Genomic DNA, 14,637 nt, shown 5'->3' on the forward strand with positions numbered 1-14,637 from the left:
TTACCCGGAGGGTCCCAAGGCGCTTCGACCGCTGCGAAACACTTCCTGGCTTCCCTGAGAGATGGTCCCTTAATGGGTATCTCCAGGGTGAGACCAGGCATCCCCGGCGGTCTGGTGGGGCCGTTAGTGAAGATGAGGCAAGCTAATGCCCAGAGTTGCCGAGTGTGATCGCTGATCAGAGTGGGCACCGAGGCGAGAGAATTATCGAGTCCGCTGACCCTGCTCCAGAAACCTGCCGCGCTGGGAATCGAACCCTGGTCCCGGGCCGTCCTCTGCTCTCGGGTCTGCCGCCTCTAACCAGTGAGCCACACTACTCCACGGTGGTGTTTTGGTCTGATAATATGACTGTGGTCGAATGCATTAACCAACAGGCAGCACGCTGCAAATGGATCTTGAGATTGTTGAAAGAAGTTGTGCTGCTTTGCATGAGACTGAATGTACAGTTCAGGGCAAAACATGTGCCAGGCGTACTGAATCATGCAGCTGATGCACTCTCTCGTTCACATATGCAGGCGTTCAGGGGTTATCTACCTACAGCGGACCTAGTGGCGGCACCATTCCCGGAAGCACTATGGTTAATCGGTGCCCCGGACTACAAGACCTCGTGGCAGCAAGCTTAGCCCCCAGGACAAGGTAGGCATACGAAGGAGCGTTTCGTTCCTATTGCACATTTTTGGGTCCAACAGGGAGTCAGAGCTGGGGTCAGGAGGAATCCTTTCTGGGGTTCCTGGTAGCGCTGCACAGAGAAGGCCGATCAGCGTCAACGGCCAGTAGGCATAGGGCGGCCATTTCATTCATGGCGCAGGTGCATGGCATAAGAGACCCAACGGGTTCCTTTTTGGTTAAGAAGGCCCTTCGCGGCTGGCAGCGCCTCGAGGGTCGCAAGCAAGATGTGAGACGCCCGATTGGCTTACACAGGTTGGCTCTACTTGTAGCGAAACTAGACGAGACGTGCTCCTCCCATTTCGAAGCAGTTCTGTTCCGGGCAGCTCTCGCATTAGCATTCCATGGGGCTATGCGGGAGAGCGAACTGGTCGCAAGGAATAAGAAAGACGTTGAGGGAGGCTTGAGCAGGGATCACGTCCAAATTAGGGGTGATTCGATGGTGGTCTCAATAGCCAGGTCCAAGACCGACCAGGGGGCTATGGGGAATAGTGTTGTCGTGCAGCGCGCGCGAGGGTCCCCCACGTGCCAGATAAAGTGTATAGAGGAATACTTGGCACTAAGGGCGGCTACATGGGGGGGGAGTTTGCTGAGGCACAAGGATGGCACCCCACTGATGAGGTTTCAGTTCCAGAGGGTGCTAGCACTGACAATCGCTGCTGCGGGCATGGACCCGTGCGATTTTGGGAACCACTCCTTTAGGATAGGGGCTGCTACTGAGGCTACAGCCAGGGGTCAGAGTGCGGAGGAAGTGAAACAGTTGGGACGATGGTCCTCGAATTGCTTCAAAAGGTATGTGTGATTGCACATGTTGTAAAGATCAATTGACATGCACTCACGCTTCTTGTCTTTTGTTTGAATTACAGTTTTGCGAGCCTGTCACTGTGGTAAATTTTAATTACCTATACGGAATTTATGCGGTAAAGTTCAATAAGAATAACTCAGTCAAAAATAAGAGGCAGAATCCATGGTATTTGAGGTTTTAAAAGGGGTTTTATTCCTTATAAAGGAATTGGTTCGAACCAGATAGATCACAATTCCGTCACCACGAAGGTTCGGGAAGGGACAGACAATACTTTATTGACAGTTTATCATATATATAGTCAATGCATTACAGTAAAGGCAGATGCAGAAGGCGTAACAGCTGAGAGGAGAGATAAGAATACACATACGTAATGAAAAAGGCGTTACAATAGGCGTGTACTAGAAACGTCATTATGAGGATGTCACAAGTGGGTGGATCCATAGAAGAATCCTGCAGTGTCAGCAGAAATATATGGCAGAGATGCACGCGCAGCAGCATGACGTGTGATTGACGTGTAAACTGGAGGGTGAAGGGGACTTGACATTTAGCCCTACATGAGGAGACAGAAGTCTGGGATGTCAGATCAACCTAATCCCAAATCGTATCTAATCTCTTGTGTTTAAGGAACTGTATTATCTAGAAGGAAAAGGTCTCTCGGGCAGAGGCTATTCTATACTGACTGCTAATGCGTGTATTAGCGTCTACGTGTCTGCATGAGATGCGAGGGAGCATGGGCCTACCATGGTAACAGGAGCTATGAATTACTTGCATGGAGACAGTGAGGCCGGGCCCTTTGCTCTGCAGCTGGAAGGATGTTTACCTTAACTACTAGACAGGAATGTATTTTTCGAGGAGCGGAGCAGATAACTTGAAGGCTGAATACAGTCTTGGCAGGCAACAGGCCGAGCCAAGCACCGTTAGCCGCGCAGGGAGTAAGACAAAGGTCACGGATACAGATGCAGGTCCAGGCTGAAGCATTCAGAGGCAGAAGGCAAGAAAAGGCTCGATGGCAGAATTCAGGGCCTAACTCGCCAGAGCTGAAAAACGTGTAAAGTACACCACATAAAGACGTTGGCAAGGCATACTTAGGAACGGAATATTCGACCCATTCATGGTGGGTCTGAAAGAGGACATGTTAACGTTGGACGCAAATGTATTTGCTTCTTCATAGCTGGAAGTGGAGGGAACATACATGTACTTGTAGCACGTACATGGAGCCGTTGGGGTCTAAGATAGGGGACACAATTGATCATAAAAATTCATATTTCCTCATTCCCTCCTTGTCCCCTACGGACCCTTCATGATATATCGATCCTCATGAACCTATCAATCTGCTCCCGTAACATCATTTGCTCTTCTTTCTTCTTATGGCGTTTTGAATGGGAACTTGAATGTGGAATACATGATGTGGCACACAGGCCGCAAATCGCTGGCCCACATTGTAGACATAGGCAGCAACTGAATACTATGAGAAGGGTAATGCCTAGGAAGGATAGGACCTTCCATCCCCAGGCTGTCAACGTAGTCCAGAACCAACCGGACCAAGTCCAGGTGCCTGGATTCTGGTGTATCAAACTTGCAATCTTATGAAGACGGGTTATGGCTTTATATACTGATGGCGCGTTTTCTGGAATGAAAACACAGCAGCTCGATCCGATGACTCTACAGGCTCCGCCCCTATCGGCTAGGATGACGTCAAGGACAAGACGATTTTGAAGAACAACAATCCGCATAGCAAACTGCTCCTCTGTTAAGTTGCCTAGGGCAGAAGTAGTTTCATTCACTACTGCTTCGAGGGTTCTAGTTAATTTGCGTATCAGTTTACTATTAAAAACAGCACCTAAGTAGGGAAAGAAACCTTTATTGAAGTCTGTGTATTGCTCCCATGCCGTTTCAGTGTAGTCGACAATCGGGAGATCTCTCTGGGGTCTACTGTGTACTAGATGGGTATTCCTATGGTAATCAGGAGGGGCTAGGAAAACAGGTGGCAGAAGGAATGCAATGTAACAGGTACCATCCCAATCTAGAGGTAGACGTATATATGCGGTATGACCACAAATGAAGTAGGAATGACGTGAAGCTTTGAAAGTAGACTTGCCCTTATCACTGAATTCAATCACAGTAGTACATCTACTATGACCCAGGTGTACTGAACCATTCTTTCTGACACATAATTCACCTTTGACTGGAAGTACGGACATGGCGGGCAAGACTGGTTCTGTTTCGGATTCAACACTGAGAATCATGAGGTTAAGTGTAAAGTTACCTAATCCATATACTTAATTTTCTAGATCAGTTCCTGTCCTTTTTGGTAAACCCTCCTTGTCAGGGAAACATACTTTATGCAGAACTGTGTTCAGGTTTCCCCATACCCAGTTACCCTGGTAAACTACGGAATCTGAATTCAAGGAATTAATCAATCTAAACCATGCACCACAGGATCCATTGTGTGTGAACGGGTACGGAAAGAGGGGCAGAACTCCCTTGTATTTCTGGTAAGGAGGGAGTCGGCCACATATCCAACAATTTGTAGCGTTGTTGGTCTGATGGGAGTGATGTAACATACTAATGAATGTATTGTTGCGCAGCGCAAGTCTGTAGGACAATTCATGCGGAGGTAATTCACTAAAAGAATGCTCGGCAGTGACGTTGAAAGCAGAATGTGCACGCTTGAAAATAGGGTAGTAGATGTGCAATAGTATACTGGCAGCAATAATCAGAAGACTTAGAAAAAACATAATCAGTAATGTCACTATACAGTGACTACGAAGTGATTTACAATATGCACGTTTCTTGAGCTGTCTCTGTCTTTCTCTCTCTCTATTTCGGTCTAGGGGATACATGTCAGGAACTAATTTAACCGATTCACCTAGGGGAGGACTTAAACAATTAAACTGTCTGACTTGCTAGACCGGAGTTTCAGTTTGTACTCTTGGGAAGCGGTTTTCTCAACCAGGGGGAGTTTTGAGTCAGTCTGTGGAGGAGGGCAGGACTGAGAGTTCAAATCAGAAGGAAGTCCATGAAACTTTTTTATGTGGCTCGAGTGCAGCCACCCTTTCCGGTCCTCAATTTTCACGGCGGTCCTCGTCGTCAGAAGAACCAATTTCGGTGTTTGCCAGCGGGGCTCCAGCGGGCTTCTTCGGTCAAAATTCCGCACAAAAACGAAATCCCCAGGAACCACTTCATGGGGCTTCACCTCGGTGTTGTCGGGGAAGGCTGCAGCTACCTGTGAACGACAAGATTGTAGTGCAGACATCAAGGAAGCAAGGTAATCTGTCAGCATAATACAGTCAACATCCGTTATTTTACGAGGTATAGGCGTCCCCCACATATTCGGTGGCCTACCGAAGACCACCTCATACGGGGATAGCCCTGTTCGAGAATGCGCTATCATTCTCATGTAGAAGAGCGCAACTGGCAAAGCTACTATCCAGTCAACGCCTTTCTCTCTGCAGATTTTTGAAAGTCGGATTTTCAGAGTCTGATTATGGCGCTCCACGAGACCTGCCGCCTCGGGATGCCGGACACAGTGGAATTTCCACTGATAGCCTAACAGGAGTGTAATGTGTTTCACAAGCTCGGATGAGAATGGCTGACCGTTATCTGAGTACACGATACGGGGCAAACCGTACCGTGGGAAGAATTCGCGAACCAGCTGCTTAGCAATGGTCGGAGCAGTGTAATCTGGGACTGGATATGCTTCTGTCCATCGGGAAAGTGCACATACGACTACGAGGACATATTTGAATCCTCGACAACGTTCCATCTGGATATAATCCATCTGGAGGACTTCAAAAGGGTGATCGGGAGGTTGAAATCCACCTTGCTCTACAGGAATGCTTTTACCTGGATTGAACTGACAACAAATCATGCAAGTACGCACTTTCTGTTTGGCTGCTGCTCGTAAGTGTTTATTGAACCATATATTTTGAATACTGTCTAGCATAGCTTTTTCTCCTAGGTGTGCTGGACTATGTATCGTGTTAATGATAACTTGAACCATAGAGTCGGGGAGAAACCATGTAGATTTTCCCTTCGTCATCCATCCCTGATCTGTTTGGATCCCTCCTAGTTCAGTCCATTTCTTGATTTCGTCTGGTGTAGCATGTGTCTGTATGTCAATTACATCATGGGCGGGATCCCTGACTGTCATGCAATGTGTCGATGTCGGAACTATTGTTTTTGTCAAGTCAGTTGCATGAGTTCGATTCTGGGCAGTTTGCTTAGCTGTTCGGTCTGCCAGGTCGTTACCCTGGGAGATGGTATCGGTGACTTTTGTATGTGCCTTACACTTCATGATAGATATCGCAGTAGGCAGATGTATTGCATCTAACAAAGCTTGAATGAGGGGACCGTGTTGGATGTTGGCACCGTGAGAAGTTAAATAACCTCTCTCTCGCCAGAGGACTCCGAAGTCGTGAACGACTCCGAATGCATAACGTGAATCTGTGTATATGTTAACTCTCTTATTTTTGGCTTGAATACAGGCTTGTGTCAGAGCGATAAGCTCTGCTGCTTGAGCTGACAAGGTGTCGATACAATTTGTTTCAACAACTTCGGTGTCTGTCGTGACTGCGTAAGCGGCCACTAATTCACCTGTACTTGTTCTCATACATGAACCATCCACATAAAGTGTCAGGTCTGGATCTGGTAATGGAATGTCTGTCAAGTCTTGTCTGGGTTTCGTCGTAATAGTAATGACTTCAATACAATCATGTGCCAATGGGTCTGTGCCACTTAATGGCAAAAGTGTGGCAGGATTTAGTGTACTACAGCGTCTGATTTCTATGTGTGGCTGAAACAATGTCAATTCATAACCTGTCAGTCGTGCTATAGTCAAGTGCTGGGTCTGTGTACGGTTTAAAAGAACTTCCACAGAATGTGGAACTTGTACTGTCAATGGATGTCCTAACACTATTGAGTCACTTTGTCTGATTGCTAGAGCTGTTGCTGCAACTGACTTTAAGCACGCAGGCAGGGCCTGGGCTACTGGATCTAATGTGCTAGAAAAGCAAGCACATGGTTTGTGTGAACCTGCTTGTTCCTGAGTGAGTACTGACAATGCAGTACCTTCACGCTCTGTGACAAAAAGTGTAAAAGGCTTACTGTAACATGGTGTTGCTAAGACAGGTGCTTGACATAAGGCTTTCTTTAAGTCCTCAAAAGCTTGTGTATGTTCTTGAGTCCAAGGGAGGACAGTCGATGTCGCTGCCTCCTGGGTTGTCAACTGAATGAGTGGTTTTGCTAGAAATGCATATTGGGGAATCCATTGTCTGCAGTACGAAGTGAGGCCTATGAAGGCCCACACCTCCTTTTGTGTCTTGGGTGGTGACATGTTTACAATTAACTGGATGCGGTCAGGTGTGAGCTGTCTCCCCCCTTTGGACAGCAAGTGACCAAGGTACACAACTTGCTGAACACAGAATTGCAGCCTTGTGCCCCTTGTCGGCCAGAAAATGTAAAACCGTCAGTGATGCTTTTTCACATTCAGGTTCGCTTTGGGCGGTGATCAGCAGATCATCGACATACTGAAGCAGGGCAGTGTTAACCGGCATTTGGATACTGTCAAGTTGTCTTTTCAGTGCTTGGCTATAGATGCTGGGGCTTTCTGTGAATCCTTGAGGTGCGCGTGCAAATTTGAAACTTCGTCCATTTAAACAGAATCCGAACAAGTATTGGCTTTCCGGATCGATTGGGACGCTAAAGAAGGCGTTCTTGAGGTCAATTACAGTAAAGAACGTTGCTTCCGAATCAATAGCTGTCAGTAATGAAGAGATATCTGGAACCACGGGATACTGTGGTACAATGCATTTATTCAGTTCGCGCAGATCAATAACTAATTGATAAACTAGTGATGCATTTGGATCAGTACGTTTAAGAATTGGAATGATAGGAGAATTACATACATTGGAGTCAGTTTCCACGACCACTCCTTGTGCAATGAGCTCGTCAATGATTTGCAGTAAAGCCACTACAGCATCTGGAGGTAACTTGTATTGTCTAATTCGTGGTAATACCACTCCTGCCTTGAGTGTGACTCGATATGGTGTAATGTGCATACAACCTACATCAGTAGGGCCTTGTGCCCATAAATGTGCAGGGACATTCTGTAACCGGTGATCCATGTCTCTCAACACATAGTGACCTTTAAAATCTCGCAAGAATAATCGTACTCCTTCCGGAGAACAGCATATTATAGCTCCTAGAGCTTTCAGTGTCTTTATACCTAGCAAGTTTTCTGGGCATGATTTTGTAAGCAATAAATCAGTAGTCCGTGTCAGAGGACCAACTGCAAGAGGAAGAGGTTGCGATACTTCGTTAATAATAGGCTTTCCTGAAAATCCAAGGGAAACATTCTGTGAGCCTGAGAGGGGTGCCCCTGGAACCTCATCGTGACTAATAGTTGTTCTGCTTGCCCCTGTATCAATTAAAAACTTTCTGTCTTTCCCTAATACCTGACTGTGTACATAAGGACCCTCTTGATCTACAGGAACCTCAATAAGAGGCAAGCCAACCTCCCTCTCTAGGCTGTTTCATGTGTATCGCTGATAATCGGGGTAGTCATTTTGTGCATACTGATACATCTGTTGTGTCGTGTTTTGTGTTGCGGCAATAGGCTGTGGCTGTGGTACTGCTACGGTCTGTTGTGAACCTTGCATAGGCTGTATATTCTGGGGTACTTGTTGTTGGGCCTGATCTTGTCTAGGTGGACGCGGTCTCTCCTTGGTTTTACCCGTGGAGATATTGTGTTTCAGAACTGCACAATCGTTTATATAATGACCTGGCTGTTTGCAATAGTTACATGTTCCTTTAACAGGAGCCGTCGAATTACTGGGCTGTGTCGCACCCTTTTTATGACTGTCAGCTGGAACTGACTGAGCAACTAACATTTTCATTTTAGTGTCTTTCATACGTCTTTGTTCGTGTTCTTGTTCTTCTCTAATTCTATTCTGGTGGTACTGTAACATTTGTAACATTTGTGAAGGGGTATTAGCTTGCCAAGTACTCTCGACTTTCAGTACTCTGTTCTTAACCTGGGGCACGGAATTCTCGACTAATTTTGTTACAAAAAGATGTGGATATGATTCGCTACTTGCTTTCAGGCCGCTATTAATACCAAAACATTTTTCGAATCTGGTATAAAAATCACTAGTGTCTTCATCGGGTTTCTGTTTGCAGGCTGAGATTGCACCCCAGTCTTCCTTTTTCGTAGTTAATAAACGTGGCAATACTTGTACTAACAATCCTGGTAATGCCTTAACTTTATCCCCAAGTCCTAGGCTGGCGACTCGGGTATTTTCTTCGTTTTCTAATGCAGCCCAATCAATCTTTTGCTCTCCCACCTCCCATTCTTTTTCCTTAAGTTTCTCGTAAATACCGGCGGGCAATAATACTTTCAATATTTTCATAATGTCAGGATAGGTATAATCACCCATGAGTAACATGTCTTTTATTTCACGGTGAAAACCTGCTGGATCTTTGTCATGGCTGGGCACTAATTTTTTCATTTCCAATAGTTCTATTTTAGTTATGGGCGTGTACACAAACACGCGTCTAAAAGTATTATCATCATTCTTAAACGGGTGCACTTCTCGTAAGGGATTCTGTCTGTCTATGTAATACATTTTTCTTTCCATGGATGGAGCCGAATCAGGCTGTGGACACAGGAAGGCACTATATCTGTGCCGATGTTCTAGAATTATTTTAATTAGATCGGTACCTAGACCTCTCCATTTATTCATGAGTAGTTCTATTAATATATCAGGCAGGGGACCTGGATCGGAGTGTTGGCTTTTATACAATATGAGTAGGTGTTGTATCATATACATACCAGCTAAGCGCTGTTCGCCTGGTGTAAGATTCAAAAACGTGTGTGCTAGCGCATCATCACTATATTTATCAGAACTGTCAGCCCATTGTACTGCTGACCTGGCTAATTCTTGTTCGTCCATAGAATCGAGTACATGGTACCCCATTCGTTCTTGAAGTATTTTATCAGTGGCCTGAAATAAGTGTTCAGGTGTTCTCGGATTAGACATGGCTGCCTGAAAAATTCTTTTACTTTCTGGACGTACTGGACGCATTGAATTATTAAAGGATCTTCCTTTACCTACATAAGCTATCATTTCTCTAGCTGGTAATTGTAATTGTCCTGTTGTCTTTTCTGTTGGTTCCTCCTCCTCTGAGGATTCGATCTTGTCTGAATCTATTTCTGGTTCTGGCTGTCTTCTTTCATGTATTTTTATTACTGCATTTCTGATCCTTCGGTACATGTTTTCTATACAACTCTGTTTATCATGGTTCCCGTCTGCTATATTCTGACCCCATCTATTAAGTGCTTTCATTTCTTCCGGGTCTACACCCGGCCTATCTTGTTCTCTTATTAGGCAGTTTATGAAAAACCGTAATATCTTGCCTTGAGTGTCAACTTTTTGGTAAGCCATGGCCTCGCCAATACTTTCAGGGCCTTCCCCAGTTTGAACAAAATGATATATTCTGTCTAGATGATCAACCATTCCGGGTAATAACAATAAAAAGTTTGTAACTCGTCGTAATCGTACTGATGCGAGCATCATTCTGTCGTCATTCTTTTTACCGGGTACTGGATCATATCTACAGTCTGCGAGACGTTCTCTAAATATGTCATAATCGGCTGATTGAGGTGTACGTTGCTGCGCTAAATCCCTATAAGTCAATCGATGTGCTTGTGGTGGCGTTTGAAAACCTGTTGCACCTCCTGAGGTGCCAGATCCAAAAGGATTCGTTGGGTGTAAAGTAGGGAGAATAGGTGCAGGAAGAAGTGGAAGAACGGGCGCAAGAGTTGGAACGGGAGGAGGAGTAGTTTGCTGCGGAGGTGGGGGTTGATTATCTCGGGCTCGAGCGCCACCAGCAGGAGGTGTGCGTGGCGGTGCGACATTAACATATTCGGGGGCTACATCGTCTAGATAGGAAGAAAGGAAAATGTCCTTTGCGGTCTTGTGATGCAATTTAGTCGGGAGCAATGGAGGTGGCAGATCTTTTGGTACTTCCGGGGTGGCCTTAGGTAAACCCTCGGCCAGAAGAGGATACATACCATTCATAAGGGTGTTTCGTTGTCTGTCTACTTGCTCTGTTTTTACTCGAATACCTTCCTCAACTAATACATTTTCTCGGGCCTTGTCTGGATCCTCTCTACTTTTCTCTTCTTTTCTGAGTGCTTTTTCTGTACGCCTATGCGATTCTTTACGCCATAATTCAATGGCATCTTTCTGTGACTGTCTGGCTTTCTTTTTCCATAATGCTTCTTCTACTCTCATGATGCAATCTGCGTCCCATGTCCCAGCAGCGGGCCATCTCTGATTCTCTGCTAGATCCTTGGTGTAGTCCACCCATAAATCAAGATATAATACAGCATCTAGGCCATGTTTGTGGTACATAAAGTACCCTGGAGTGTCTCTAGGTGGAATGGGAACGGCTTCCTCGAGTACCCCTTTTCTAGTTTTTATCTGTCTTAATTTGGAGAATAGCGGCATCTTAAAAATCTGGCTACTTGATTCCTACTCGGACTTGAACACAGTTAATACAATAAACACAGTAATGAAAATCGAACACTCATTCATACCACGACATTTTGAAACACATTAAAACATTTTAAAACGAACAACAATGATTAGAATAAAACTGGCTAACTGCATAATACTGGATGTACTGCTAAACAGTACAGATACACTGCTAAACAGTGCAGACCAGGTCTGTGTACCCAAACCCGTCTTGACCGGCACAAATTAATGCGCACGTCTAGATGCGTCCCCAGCAATGGTACTCACCGGGAAGCACGGAACGGAAGGCCTCGGAAACTCTGGACTGGACTGGACCAAACTGGACTCGACTCGACTCGTGACGTAGGTACTTCGGAACTTCGGAACCTGGTGGGCCTCTGTATACCTCGGATCTTGCTCTCTCAGCTAGGCTCTGGTCGGGATCCTCCGCACTCCTCACCGCCTCGCCTGGGTGTTGATCGCAGCCTCAGTCACCTCCGTTGGCCTGAGGGAGGTACAGGAAATCCTGCGGGTACGCGTAGTTGTCCGTCCGGCTGTGGCAGGGGACCGGGCCTGCAACGCACCTCCGGCGCGTGGGGTGGGGGAGGGGTCTTATGTGGTAAATTTTAATTACCTATATGGAATTTATGCGGTAAAGTTCAATAAGAATAACTCAGTCAAAAATAAGAGGCAGAATCCGTGGTATTTGAGGTTTTAAAAGGGGTTTTATTCCTTATAAAGGAATTGGTTCGAACCAGGTATATCACAATTCCGTCACCACGAAGGTTCGGGAAGGGACAGACAATACTTTATTGACAGTTTATCATATATATAGTCAATGCATTACAGTAAAGGCAGATGCAGAAGGCGTAACAGCTGAGAGGAGAGATAAGAATACACATACGTAATGAAAAAGGCGTTACAATAGGCGTGTACTAGAAACGTCATTATGAGGATGTCACAAGTGGGTGGATCCATAGAAGAATCCTGCAGTGTCAGCAGAAATATATGGCAGAGATGTGCGCGCAGCAGCATGACGTGTGATTGACGTGTAAACTGGAGGGTGAAGGGGACTTGACATTTAGCCCTACATGAGGAGACAGAAGTCTGGGATGTCAGATCAACCTAATCCCAAATCGTATCTAATATCTTGTGTTTAAGGAACTGTATTATCTAGAAGGAAAAGGTCTCTCGGGCAGAGGCTATTCTATACTGACTGCTAATGCGTGTATAAGCGTCTACGTGTCTGCATGAGATGCGAGGGAGCATGGGCCTACCATGGTAACAGGAGCTATGAATTACTTGCATGGAGACAGTGAGGCCGGGCCCTTTGCTCTGCGGCTGGAAGGATGTTTACCTTAACTACTAGACAGGAATGTATTTTTCGAGGAGCGGAGCAGATAACTTGAAGGCTGAATACAGTCTTGGCAGGCAACAGGCCGAGCCAAGCACCGTTAGCCGCGCAGGGAGTAAGACAAAGGTCACGGATACAGATGCAGGTCCAGGCTGAAGCATTCAGAGGCAGAAGGCAAGAAAAGGCTCGATGGCAGAATTCAGGGCCTAACTCGCCAGAGCTGAAAAACGTGTAAAGTACACCACATAAAGACGTTGGCAAGGCATACTTAGGAACGGAATATTCGACCCATTCATGGTGGGTCTGAAAGAGGACATGTTAACGTTGGACGCAAATGTATTTGCGTCTTCATAGCTGGAAGTGGAGGGAACATACATGTACTTGTAGCACGTACATGGAGCCGTTGGGGTCTAACATAGGGGACACAATTGATCATAAAAATTCATATTTCCTCATCACACAGGGCGGAATTTGCAGTCGACCCAGCACCAGGAGACCAGCGGTCAAGGATCACCGTCTGGAGAGAGAGTGGTATGGGTCGTGGGCCACTCATATGTGAGGCGCGCCGGGGACGTATTCAAAGCAGGTGACACGACTCACGCAGCTGGGGAATACGGGCACAGACTGACCTTTCATGGGAAGGGCGGGCTCTGTTTTGACCAATTCGAATCATTTTTTGAGGGTCTCCTAGGGCGGAAAAGGTCACCGCCATCTGTAGTCATAGTACACCTGGGGGGCAATGACTTGGTGACACTGGGTAGACGAGTGTTGTTCGAACAAATTTTGTCTGCTGTTAGCTGGTTGGCTAAAAGAATCCCGGGGTGCACGATTGCCTGGTCCCACATGATACCCAGGAAGGTAATGCCTCCAGGGGGGCATTTCAGTGTCAGCACTGAACCATTCGGTGAAAAGGGTTAATAATAAAATTGGTAAATTGTTTCGCTCTTCGCAGTTGCATAGCATTCCTCACGGGTGTATTCGGGGTGATCTCATGTATCTGAATGATGGGCTTCACCTGTCCAGGGAGGGGAATGATTTACTCATAGGAGACTTCATAGCATGGCTAAGGGGTTTGAGGAAGCATGACCTTTAGGAGGAGTTGGGGGGGCCGGATAGTCGGTCAACTATCCGGCCTGAGGCGGTAAGGTCATGATCGGTGAGCAGTAATTTCAAGGTCCCTAGAGGGGGGCGCCACCCACAATGGATGGGAGCGCCCGAGGGGAGGCGGCCATTGGCCCCTCCCACGGGGAGGCGGCACCCACTAAGGATGGGTCGCCTAGGGGGAGACGGCCATAGGCCCCTCCCAGGGGGGGAGGCGGCTAGATGCCCCTCCTACTAATTTCCCGGGGGCCGGATATCCGCGACGGCGGATAGAGTGTGGGGATGGGGGGGAGTCCACGCTGTCCTTCCTACAGATACCTCACACGGGAACTCGGACGACCTTTAAGGTGGCGTCGAGTGGAAAGGGGGCCCCCACCACGACAAGGGAAGTTACAGTAGGCAACAAGGGTAGAGTCCTCTGCGCATGCGCCACTCACACTGTGAGGGCGAGAGTTTTGGTAGTAGGGATCTGACACCGGTTAAGACCTTGCCGTTGGCCCTTAATGCTAGGATGTACAATTTTAATTTAGAATGTTTGCATTTGCAGGATGTTAGACTCGGCTAGGAAACCTTTGTATTAGAGATCTGTTAAGTTTAGCCAAAGAACATGTCTTCATCGAAATGTAATACATGTAAAATTGTACATAATTATGAAACTTTTATTTTAATGTTTTAAATTTTGTTTCATATTTTAATAAATACGGCCGGGAGGGTGACTCTCTACCGCCTTCCAAAAGTTCAAACTTGTGTCCGACTTCTCCCATCCTTGGGGATTGTGTTGAGAGGGGGTGGCGGGCATCCCGGCCATATGGAAAGGGGCGACCACTCGGTCCCCCCGAACGTATGGTTGGGTGCCCCGATCCCCCTGGGAAGCCATTTTTGGGTGGGGGGCGTGGCTCGGCTGGTATGCCCGAAGCGGCGTAGCCCGGGCGCGCCTTTTCCCGCCCGAGGGGTTGTCCTAGACACCTACACCGAAGACCACGCCCAGTAGGCGTACCGGAGGAGGGTACACGCCCTCCCGCAGAAGAATAAATAGAGCGGGAATCCGAAGAAGCGTCCTCTTGTTCCTGTGCTCTGAAGGCTGCACCCACTCGTTGCTCGTGAGCCCTCGACGGAACAAGCAATAATTTTGACCCACCCACCAGCCCCTTATGGCAATGTTGGTTTTAAATACAGTTTTGCTGAGTAGACCTTTT

This window comes from Lissotriton vulgaris, chromosome 1_1, assembly GCF_964263255.1.
Source record: "Lissotriton vulgaris chromosome 1_1, aLisVul1.2, whole genome shotgun sequence".
Lineage (NCBI taxonomy): Eukaryota > Metazoa > Chordata > Amphibia > Caudata > Salamandridae > Lissotriton > Lissotriton vulgaris.